The sequence below is a fragment of the Homalodisca vitripennis genome, chromosome X (assembly GCF_021130785.1).
Source record: "Homalodisca vitripennis isolate AUS2020 chromosome X, UT_GWSS_2.1, whole genome shotgun sequence".
NCBI lineage: Eukaryota > Metazoa > Arthropoda > Insecta > Hemiptera > Cicadellidae > Homalodisca > Homalodisca vitripennis.
The window spans coordinates 109,850,067-109,863,289 of NC_060215.1; the positions used below are offsets into that span (position 1 = coordinate 109,850,067).

The 13,223-nt window shown below is 33.9% G+C and overlaps 1 non-coding gene across 1 annotated transcript; it reads right to left on the reverse strand.

Moving 5' to 3' along the window:
• Positions 1 to 658: 658 nt before the first annotated feature.
• Positions 659 to 750, reverse strand: Trnai-uau. Its single transcript is given in 2 exon segments — positions 659 to 694; positions 713 to 750. It is a non-coding gene; the product is annotated as a tRNA-Ile (tRNA).
• Positions 751 to 13,223: the final 12,473 nt, after the last annotated feature.

The window sequence follows — 13,223 nt, forward strand, 5'->3', positions numbered from 1 at the left end:
TTTTTTTATTTTTATTTCATGTGATTACACCGATGCATTTCTTATGGGAACTTTTTTGAAGTCAGTGGGGCGGAATCCTGAGGTCAGGGAGAAAAGTCATTCCTTAGTGATCCTCTAGGGCTTAAGATAAACCTATGCACAAATTTCATATATTTTACTTTTGTTGGTTTTTCTGGGTGTTGATGAATCAGTCAGTCAGTCGGGACATTTCTTTATATCTACTTGTATGATATACTCGATATTATTCCTAATAAAGTTTAACACATTTGTGGTTTTTTAATTTTGTTACACATCTATTCATACCACTTATGAGTGTGTTAAATAGAATTTTTATTACAAAATGTATGCCGCTTTTCATTCTTGACATGAAAATATAAATGAAGAATAAACATATTTCAGTGTTAAATTATCACTCACAGTAATTCATTTCTTAAAAGAATGAAATCTATAACATTACAGTTTATTCATCTTAGTATTTATGTCTTTTCGTCTGCATACTGCCTGAATTGGCCACACTGTTGAAGTTTGCATGGGCACAGCACTAGGTTTAAACGTTTTTAAGTTTGGAATAAAAAATTGTCGACAAAGTGAAACTTTGAAAATATAATAATGACAACAAAAACGGCAATGAATTGATGTAAAGAGTGCAAAAAGTAACTTCCCCAGGTGAGGCTCGAACTCACAACACCGGCATTGCTCACGAACACTGACTTATAAGTACCGTGTGCTAACCAATTGCGCCACTGGGGAGAATATCTGTGAAAGTGTTACCAGACTACATAGACACTGGTGTGGCGATGGCGGGGCGGGTACGCTGTGGGTCTAGCCGGCACCCGTCTCCGTGTGTTGGCGCCCTTATGTAACTGCTCGGTCCAAGAATCTCTCTCTCTCTCTCTCTCTCTCTCTCTCTCTCTCTCTCTCTTTCTCTCTCTCTCTTGTCTTACAGTTCAGTTTTGTGTTTTGTTTATCTTCGGTATGATAAGTTTATCAGTTGTTTCTTAGTTTTAATTTCATGTTGTAAGTATGGTGTTTTTTTGACAATATTATGTGCTAAAATATTGATGTCTTTCTTCCATATAATAATATATGGCGAGTGATTGTGGATTATTACTGCATAATAGGGAAAAGATTAATAGTTTAAAATCTAAATTTAGAAATAAGAATAAAGGTTTTTGAAAGTAGCTCATGTCAACGTAGAAAACCTAAGAGCGCACAAAGAGTCCTTTTTTAGTTTATTTGAGGATAATATTTTTGATATAGTTGTGGTTACGGAAACATTCCTGAAACCCATTTTGGCTTCTAGTCCTTTTAGTATTGATGGTTTTAACTTCATAAGACATGACAGAGAGGGTAAGGAGGGTGGAGGAATTGGAATATAGGCTATATTAAGAAATGTTTTAATTACAAAGTATTAGTTTCATCACAATCCTTGTACTGTAAGAAACCTGAATTTATTATTTTAGAAGTAGCTTTGGGATGGAAGTTATTGTTGTGTGCCTTTTACAGACCACCGAAAGCAGGTTATATATCGGACTGTTTTGACATAATTGGGGATTTATTGCCTACTTATTCAGATGTATTACTTATAGGAGATTTTAATATAGACTTAAGTACAGACAGAGTTTTTCCAGATAAAACGCAATTTATTAATTTAGTTGAGAATTTTAATTTTACTATTCTACCATTACAACCAACATACCATTTACCTACATCTGATACCTTGTTGGACTTATTGATTTGTAATGACGTGAACAAAGTAAATGTGTAAGGACAAATATCTATAGCTGGTATATCTTATCATGATTTAATATACATAGAGCTATGTCTTAGAGTTAAAAATAGTACTAATAGGGTCATGAAAGTTATTAGAGATTTCAAAAATGCAGATGTAAATAGATTAAGGCAAGAATGTCAAACATTATCGTGGGATGATGTTTACTCAGTAGACAATATAAATACAAAGGTAGATATATTTGTTAATAAATTAAATAATTTATTTAATAAATATGTACCTGAAAGAAATATCTCAACAAAAAGGACTCCCTGCCCTTGGATAAATACACAAATAAAATCAATGATGAAAGACAGGGATAAGTTGTACAGTCAATATATAAGGACGAAAGATCCTATAACTTGGGAAAATTACAGAGTCTTAAGAAATCAAGTAAAACGTATATTAAGAGACTCGAGAAACCGTCATTTTGACTCTTTATTGAAACCAGATAAGCATTGCAAAGATATTTGGAATGTAATTAACAGTCAAGGAGTTGGTAAAAATGCTAATGTTATGTCAGATGTAGTTGTACAACTAAATGAGTTGAATAGTTATTTCTGTGGTGTTAGCCATAGTATAAATGAAGAGTTGATTGATTATTATAAAAGTCAAAGAGGTGTCTTTAGTGGTATTGATGATATGTTTATTTTTTCTGTAGTACGTAGAGAAGAAATTCCTAAAATGATGTTAGATATATCGTCTAATGCTGTTGGTAATGATGAAATACATATTAGATTTTTAAAATTGGTTTGTGAAGAAATCAGTGATGTGTTGTGTCATATTTTTAACTATTCTTTATATAATTCTGTTTATCCATGTCAGTGGAAAAGAGCTCTTATTATACCATTAGCAAAGATAAAAACACCTTCAGAATGTAAATACTATAGGCCTATAAATATATTAAGTGTATTAGGTAAGATATTAGATAAAATAGTTTATAACCAAATTTGTAATTATGTTACTAGGAATAGTATTTTAGATAAATATCAGTCTGGTTATCGATCCTTTTACAGTACACAAACCGCACTGGTTAAAATAACAGACGATATCAGACATGCTATTGATAACAGAGAGATAACATTATTAATGCTTCTTGATTTTAGTCGTGCCTTTGACTCTGTGAATCATAATTTATTATTGTCTGTTCTAGAATCTTACAATTTTAGTTCCGCTGTGGTTGATTGGTTTCGAGATTACTTGACCAATAGACTTCAGCGGATCAAAACAAATAATGGAAATTTTTCAGAATGGAAGAATAACTCTGTAGGTGTTCCACAGGGATCCACACTTTCAGCTTTGCTTTTTTCTTTATACATTAATAAGATTGGTAGTTCTGTTATATTTTGTAAATATATGATGTATGCAGATGATATTCAGTTATATTTAAACAGTAGGCCTAATATTCAATGTGTAAATGATGCTGTTAACTGTATGAATGCGGATTTGGGTACATTACATACATGGTGTAAAGATCATGGATTACAGCTTAATATAACAAAGTGTAAGCCGGTATTGTTTGGATCCTCAAGGTTGCTACCTCACATTGATGTTAAAAGTTTGACACCTTTGATGATAAACAATGTACATTTAAATTTAGAGAGCTCAATTGTCAATTTAGGTTTAAGAATGTCTAATGATTTATCATGGCGTATACAAGTAAATTATATTGTTCGGAGGGTATTCCAGTGTTTTTATAAATTTAGAAAATTGAGCTTTAATCCTCCAATTTATATTAAGAAGCTTCTAGTAGCAACACTAGTATTACCTATTTTTGATTATGCAAATATAGCTTATTGTGACATAAATAATGAGTTAACTGATAAGTTACAGAAAGCGCAAAATGCATGCATAAGATATATCTATAATTTAAGGTGGGATCAACATGTAACACCATATTATAAAGACCTTGGTTTATTGAAAATTAAGGAGCGGATGGAATTGAATATAATGAAATTGGCAGTTAAAGTACTTAAAAATGAACAACCAGTGTATTTGTTTGAAAGATACAAAAGAATGACTGATGTACATGTCAGAAATACTCGTTTTTCAGGAATAACTTTACAAATTCCGATTCATAGAACTGTTATCTACAGTAAGTCCTTCTTAGTGACATCTATTACATTATTGAATGTACTAGAAAGAGAACTGCGGGAAAGTGATAGGGAAAGCAATGCAGCTTTGTTAAGAAAATACAAAATGAAACTTTTAGATAGATATGAATTATAAGTTCATAGTACATAAATACTGTGTACATTATTGTTTCTTGTGTAAGATTAATTTTTCCTATATGTATAGGAATTTAGAATTGAGACCATACAAAAAAAAAAAAGAAAAAAAAGAAATTATGTTTGTATTGAATAAACATATAAAGCAAATAGTAAAATATAGAACTTAACTGTAAGTAGGGTATATTTAAGTGATAAAATTAAATATATTTATATTTAAAATAAGAATATAGTTGTAGAAAAAGAGTTTTATAACACATAATAAAATAGAATAAGATAATAGATATAAAAAAAATGTAATTTGTAAAATCAGGCTACTGCTCAAACATTGTATTACATATGAATATGTGTTTCCTGTCATGGTGGTGGAGTGGACCATTGGTCTAAACCATGGCAGGATAAATAAAGAAAGTATCAAGTATCAAGTCTCTCTCTCTCTCTCTCTCTCTCTCTCTCTCAACTTTCAAGCTTATTGTGTCGTTTAAAGACTATAATTAGGCACAAATTTGAGATTGGAATTTACTTAATGACACATATTATCATGACTGAAAAAAAAATTTTACTCAGTTCTATAAGTATGATTACCTATAAACAAAGTGCCATATTATTAGTATGTGCCGCAGTAAAAAATATCTAAATACTTGCCATTTAGAAACAAAAGATAAATGACATTTATAGAAAACAAAAGATACCTATTCTATTCAGTTCTTTTTTTAACTGAAATACTTCAACTTAAACAACGATATTTATTAAATTTCAAATACTTAAAGAATAATTTGCTATTCGTTCGACTAAAAAACAAAAGATAATCAACAATCATCAACAACAAAAGATACCTACTCTAGTAAGTTCTTTTTCTGAACTTAAATGCCTTACCTTAAATTACACTTTTTGAAAACAATTTCCCTAATATTAAATTGAATTTTATTTTATCTAATTTTATCTAACTTTATGTGCTTGTGATTACTGTAAGCGCGATTTAAAAATTAACATTAGAATAGAATATCATTTATATTTTAAAACTATCATACAATTATTTATCGTAACTTACGTGTAATTAATGATACGTTGTCGCGCTGAAAAGCACGTTTTTATTAAGGATGTTATTTCCTCGCTAGAGAGCTCCGATAATAAACGCGTCCGATCGCTGTAAAATTCAAAGTGCTATAGGGAAACTCGTGGCCTCCGATGCGCTATTTATAGGTACGCTGCCGCCGCCCCGGACGGCCAGTACCGCCGCAAGCGTTACATCCCGAAATTTTAAATCTGTAATATCTTCGAAAATATTCATTTAAAACTTGTGCTGTAAAAGACCATATAGATCTATATTAAATCAACAATGTATTTAAGCTATTTAATTGGATAAGAATTAATGCTGTATTGGTTAAAATCACTTCGAAAATTACCCCATTATTTGTCGTAAAAAGTAAATGACAAAAAAATTTTATTGTGGGATATCCAAAAGAGATAAACATATACCATCGCGGAGTTTTCTGTAGACCTTTTCAATGTGTACGAATAATTAGTACATTATTTTGATTAATTTCGTAGGCGTAATTTCGGCGATTCTAATGTAAGCGGAAAAAAATTGATAATTAACGACATCACATTAAAAACTTAAAAAATAACAATATTTCTCTACTATTAACTGGATGTTATCATACATATAAACCTTCCTCTCGAATCACTCTATCTATTTAAAAACCGTATCAAAATCCGTTGCGTAGTTATAAAGATTTAAGCATACAAAGGGACATAGGGACAGAGAAAGCGACTTTGTTTTATACTATGTAGTGATGCTATACAAGGTAAGGAAAATGTCTGGAAACGCAAAGATTTTTTAGAGCAGTACTTCTTGTTTAAAAGTGTTTTCTTTACCTGTTTATCTGTGAAATTCTTAACAAGAAATAATATAAATGTATTAAAACATGGACCATTGTTTAGGTTAACCGTAACATTTTATAATCTGTCATACTTTTTTTGTACTTTTACTTTTGAACTTCTGTCAATCTGACACTCAAAACTATGTAAAAATGCTAAAAGAATAAGTGGTACCATTATCTCCATAGCACAAAACATTTTCGAAAACATATCACCGAAAACAATACATTTTGGTAAATACCAAACATATATAAAGGTTGAATGCTGCTGCAACCTCTGGAACAATATATTACGTTTCCTAACCTCTCGATGTTCTACAAATATGAAATTAGACACACTCATTTTATGTTCTCAAAAACAAATAAAAGATTTTTCATAGATTAACCTCACTTAGGCGATACAATCGGGTTGCAACTCTTGATGAACTCTATATTTCCAATTTTATAATTTTGAGTTGAATATTCTTGAACATTAAGCGGCCACTTCTTTCGAAACTTTATTTTGATGCACCTTATCAATACATATGGTATTTGTTATGGTTTAAAAATCTCCATGCCTTTTCCATTAGGACTCTAAACTTTAAAAAAACTAGCTGAAAGGGTTAGTCGTATGGTTCTAAGCTATCACTTATATATTCCAGAAGGTTAAAAATAATAATCCACCCCTAGCCATTGACAAAACATTTTCATCCCCGGTATAATTGCTTACTAATGGTATATACCAGAGTGAAACTTACCCATGATCATAATAATTTTATCACGTACACAATGAAATATGTTATTAATGACAATGTTGCAATGTGAATATTGTAATAGATATAAGACGTTTGTGAATAAAGTGTAGACTTTTAGTTGAAAAAGGGACATTAGGTCACATTTACATAGTTACACCCCTATACAGGGAAGAATAATTTGGGTCATCAGAGTTAAGTAAAACTATCCGTCGTACATAGTAGGGGGTAAATCAATTAGTTTCATTTACTGACTTATATTAAACAATTTAAAAAAACCTCTATAATGATAAATATATTCATTTTGTTTATCTTTATCTTCATGTTACTGAATTTTTCCCACTTAACACAGTTTTGATCCACACTTTCCTCACGTGAGTTTTAGTTAATAGGCCTAATATCATATTACAAAAATATGTGGTGGATCCACTCCATTGAATTAATTGGTAAGATCAGTTGCAGGTACGGAATGCAATCGAGACAGCTCTGCCACAACGTTTCTGACAGTAGGGTGATTCCATCATCAATGAACTGAAAAGTGTATTAGACTAAACAATGGGTACTTTGAAAACCCTCTGTGATGCAATGGTGAGTTTTGTTTAATTTTGTTAATGTAATTTAATATTTTCATGTTTTTTTTAACTATTTCATGTTTAAAATGTATTAAAGAAAATATTAAAGGAAGGATTATATTATTATATATTAATTATATATAAGGAAAGTTACATTGTGTTATAATGTTAATTCCATATCCCTTCTGTTCAAATTTACAAACCACACACGTAAACTTTATTTATTAACTTATTTTCGTGTGTAATTTATAGCTTACTTCTATGGCCGAAACTAAAAGTATTCTATTATTATAGCGATGTTATATGAAAACCTTCACAAGAAAGGTTTACCTTTATTAAATCAACCTTTATAGTCTCATTGCTCTGTCACGATAATCTACATTCACCGAATAACCATAGAGAAGCCACATTTTTGCATTTAATTTTAATGTTAGTGCTCACCAAACAGTACTAAACAACCCTTCATACGTTGTCAGTAGAAACGTCTCCATGTGATAATTTTAAGTTAATTTAGTTTGATAAGATCATTGTTTACCATTGCTACGACGAAATGAATTTGTATTATTTAAATCTAGCCTATAAAAGAAATTTTCTGTGGCATAAATGTCTCCAAAAAACGAGTGTCTGTCCATGAGTATGATAAGCTTAGAAATATCTTTTTCAGGTTTGCACATTCCGTTAGAAGACAGGGAAAATCGGTTTTATTATGTGAGAATACAGATATATATATATATATATATATATATATATATATATATATATATATATATATGTGTGTGTGTGTGTGTGTGTGTGTGTGTGTGTGTGTGTGTGTGTTGTGTGTGTGTGTGTGTGTGTGTGTGTGTGTGTGTGTGTGTGTGTGTGTTTTGATACGTCGTTTTTATTTCAATTAAATAGTAAACCATTACTTTTCTCAAGTGAACAATACATCAACAACATTTCACAAAAACTTTCACAACAGAGGGTTTATAAGTCGCTACATAATTGTTATTGTATCAATAATACTGATCAATCGATGTTGATATATTCTTGGATAAAACAAATTTTATTATATGATATATATTAAAAAGAAAGTTAATAAAAAGTTCTGTATTTTTGCGAATGTTCGGTTGGTTTGAACAAATTTTCATCTTTTAAGAACTGTTCACTATATATCTAAGAGCAAATACAAATAAGTTTATTTTATTTATTTTCTAGTTATTTACTCGCTATAACCAAAATTTGAGTTCCTAATTCCAATTATCTTATTCAGGTCTCGAATTCTAGTGGTAAACAACTACAGTAAATCTGAACAGTCAGACAGTGAAGAAGAGGAAAAACCTGACAAAAATGAAGAATATCGTGAGTATTTTGTAGGCAAAGACAAAACTACTAAATGGCGTAAGTTTCCTTCAAATCGGAATACTCGCACAAGAAATTATTGTTATTCACTTACCAGGTACAAAGTCTTCTGCTAAGAACGCTAAAACGCCAATTGAATGTTTCAATGTTCTAATTGATAATGACACAGTGCAACAGATCACAAATTTTACCAACATATACATATCTAAAGTTCAGCCTAACTATCTGAATCAAAGTTATTGTAGACTTACTGATGAAAATGAAATACAAACAACGATTGGTCTTCTGTTGTTTGCTGGTTCTTTTCGTGGCGGCAAACAGAATTTAAAAGATCTCTCGGAATATATAGTTATTTCCTACGGCAATGTCTCTAAACAGATCTTACGCTGTTTGAGGTTTGACAATAGCAATGACCGCAATAGCCGCAAAAGACTAGACAACTTAGCCCCGGTGAGCGATTTCTTCAAGAAATTTATTGTAAATTGTCAAAATGCTTATCAGAATACTGTACAATTGATGTACAGTTAGCTGCATTTAAGAGAAATTGCGGTTTTAAACAATATATCCCCAGCAAACCAGCACGATATGGTTTGAAAATTCATACTCTTTGTGATGCAAAGACATGGTATACTTTGAATATGGAGATCTATCCCGCTAAACAGCCTGATGGACCTTATAAATTATCAAACTCTTCCAAAGATGTTGTTTTGAGATTAATTGAACCCCTATCTGGTAGTGGTAGGAATATTACAACTGACAACTGGTACCGTAGTGTGCCACTGACTGAGGAGCTGCTAAATAAAAAGCTTAGCTATGTGGGTACACTTAGAAAGAAAAAACCCCATGTTCCAAAAGAGTTTGTAAATATAAGTCAAAGACCAGTAAAGAGCACAATGTTTGGTTACAGAGAAAACATGACAGTTTTAAGTTATGTCCCTAAAAAGAAGAGAAATGTTTTGCTTATATCAAGTATGTATCCTGAATCATGTGACATTGACGAAAACACTGGGGATGATTTCAAATCTGAAATCATAACTTTCTATAACATAATTAAAGTCGGAGTCGACACTTAACAAAATGTGTGCTACATATAGTGTTGCTCGTAAGTGCAACCGTTGGCCTTTAGTTGTATTTTTAGAGCACTTGACATTGCTGGAATTCAATAATTCATTTGTTTTGTATGCAACAAACAGTGCAGAAAATTCTATGAACAGGTTGAATTTCCTTCGGAATGTTGCTACTTCCTTGATAAATTTACAAATCAGACGAAGGGCCACCACAAAAAACCCTTCCAATGGAAAAAAGAACCAAATCAGCTAAAGATGTAACCAGCCCAACCTCTTGGTGCCAATGTCCAAGGATCTGGAAGATGTAATGTGTGCCCGAGAAAATCAGACAAGAAAACTAAATTTTGTTGCTGTGTTTGTGATCAGTTTATGTACTTGAACCACATGAAAAATATTTGTGAAAAATGTTTGGAGAACAAAAACCACCAAAGCTCTTACAGCGGGGATGATTAAAGTATAATAAATAACTCAGAATAAGTATTTCTTGTGAGAAAAAGTTTATTTATTTTACCTCAACCTATTTTGCATCTAAGGGGGAAAATGGTAATTTTCACGATACTAAAATTATTGATAAATACTAAAATTCAGAATTAGCCCATGTGAACATTCGTTCAATTAACACGGGGTTCGGTGAGCTCTGCTCTGTGGTTGAGGATTTTAACTTTGATTCCCTGGGTATCTCAGAAACCTGGCTTACTCCTGATATGTCTTCGGATTGTTACAGTTTGAAGGGCTATTCATTTTGGCGTTTTGATAGGACGTGCGGCCCTGGCTTGCCTTCAAATGGCGGCGGTGTCGCCGTCTACTTCAGGGAAAGATTCGATATGAAGCGGATCTATCTTGATCATATTGATGGCCGGCTGGAATACATATGCGTGTTGGGAAAAGTTCAGGGATTACGCTTGTGTGTCTGTGTTGTCTACAAGCCTCCGAATATCCCTTACTCATGCTTTGCTTCTCTGTTCCACGCCCTCTTCATTTACATGCTCTCTCAAGTTGATGAGGTGATTTTGATGGGCGACTTTAATGTTGATCTTCTTGGGAACAATAAGCCGGAGTTCAAATATTTCAGGAATCTCTTGGAATCGATGAACCTTGCTCAGATCGTCAATGAGCCAACCCGCGAAACAGACAATACCCCAGCCTTGATTGATCATATCATCGTTAGGAATTCCCTGAGCAACATGACTGTTGGTGTGGTTGACACGTCTAAGATCTTGGATGGTCGAGGCAAGCGTATCACTGACCACAAGTTGGTTTTCTGTGACTGCCCTTGCAAGACTAAGGAAAGGATGAAGGAAAAGTTCATTTCATACAGAGAACTGTCAAAAGTGGATCTGCAAATGTTTTCCTCAGAGCTTTCCTCCATTGAATGGCATGGGATTGAACTTCAGAGTGATGTTGACGATGCTGTGGATATGTTGACCGCGGGAATTATGCAGGTATTTGATGCATGTGCTCCATTGGTAAAAAAGCGTGTGACCAAAAGGAAGGCGCCTTGGCGAAATTCAGAAATAATGCTTTTGACATGCACAAAAAACCAATTAAAAAAAGATTTAATTTGTCGTAATGATGCACTTGCGAAAGCGGCATACTCTAGCGCACGCAATAAACTTAATTACGCCGTTAGAAAGGCGAAAAAAGATTATTTTGCGGCAAAGTTAAAGTGCAGTGACTCAAAATCTTTCTGGGCAACCTTGCGCGCAGGAGATCTAAAGGTGGGCACTGCTGGCGGTTCTATATCGGTTAATATTTTCCCGGATGAAATTAACCGCTACTTTGCTGGCTTGGGTGGCGATAACAGTGTGAACCCGGAAAGGCTCGGTTTTTATAAGCACGCTACTTGCGAAAAGGTTCAAGATAAATTTCAGTTTCGGCAGGTGAGTGAGAGTGAGGTAAAAAACATTATCAACAGTATCTCCACAGCGGCTTTTGGCATTGACGGAATTTCAATCATCATGGTCAGAGCAGTTAGTCCTTTCTGTATCGGGGCTATCACCCATATCATTAATCTCTCTCTCTCCTCTGGCCGATTCCCCTCTGGATGGAAAAAAAGCCTGGTCATCCCTCTTCCCAAAAATAGTAATCCTACTAGTGTGTCCGAGCTTAGGCCCATTTCCATTTTGCCAGTTCTGTCTAAGGTATTGGAAAAAATTGTGACAAATCTGTTGGTTTCCTTCCTGGAGTGCAGCGGTGTTTTGCCCGATAGTCAGTCTGGTTTCAGGAAGGATTTCAGTATGACATCTGCTATACTAAGTTTGACAAGCCAACTGTTTTCCGCCAGGGATAAGAATTTATGTAGTAGTTTAGCTGCTCTTGATTTCTCACATGCATTCGATTCAGTGAATTTTGATATGTTTTTTGGCTAAGCTGCATTACTACGGTTTTGAACAGGTTTCAACAATGTGGTTTCGCTCATATCTGATCGACAGAACCCAGGTAACCAGGGTGAATGATCGTCTTTCAGGGATTGCTCTCAAGGAGTCAGGGGTTCCTCAGGGTAGCTGCTTAGGTCCTATTATGTTTCTATTGTATACTGCGGATCTTAATCTTGAGTTATCATTCTGTTCCCTTTACTCCTACGCTGATGACACTCAGCTTGTGTTGTCATATCCTCCATTACAGTCTTCCTTGGCAATGCAGCAGATTAATGCTGATTTGTCGAGGGTCAGGCTCTGGGCTGACGATCACGGGCTTCAGTTGAATCCAAGAAAGTGTTCACTTGTTAATTTTTACCCCTCTTCAAATGCAGTCTTTCTTGGTAATGGACCCTTGGGAGTTTCCTTGGGAGGTGTTCCTTTGCAGGTTTCAGACACAGTAAAAATCCTTGGCGTTACTTTTGACAAGCAGTTAACCTTCTTGAACCATGTTCAAAATATCAATCGTGGTGTAATGAATAGGTTAAGAGTGTTGTTTAGGTTTAAGGGGTTGCTCCAGGAGGAAGTGAAACTGAAGATTGTCAAAGCTGTGGTTTTCCCAGTTATTGTTTATGCTCTTCCTGTATTTGGGGGAAGATTGACCCTTGAGGGTGCGGTCCTGATTGATGGGTTACAGAACTCTGCTGTAAGATTTGTGTACGGCTTGAGAAAATTTGATCACGTTAGCCAGTATCACCGTACAGCAAGGATCCTCCCGATAAAGTACATTTTCTTCAAGTGTGAACAAACTCCAGGTGGCTTGCCTTGTTCACAAGGTGTTGCTGACGGGAAAACCCTCTTACCTCAGGGGGATGCTACAGACCCGGGCTGAGATTAGGGACTGTCACACTCGGCAGGACGCCATGCTGGAGGTGCCCAGGGTCAGGCTGGATATGGGGAGGAATGGATTTCAATACTTTGGCCCCCAGATATACAACAGTGTCCCTCACAGTCTAAAATCTTATGGATATTCCTCGTTTAAGGACAATCTGAGACTGGCTTTGGAGGAGGAGTGTTTCACCTCTAAATAGCTGTGTAATGTATTAGATTAGTTTAAGTTAGGTTAGATTAGTTTAATTTTATATTTCTCGGATGATGATATAGATTTGTATGTGCCTTGATTTAAAATGTATGACTTCAGTTATTTTGAAAAACAACAATGTAATGTTGAAAATCGCTGCAAATAAAGACGTTATTATTATTATTATTATAAATC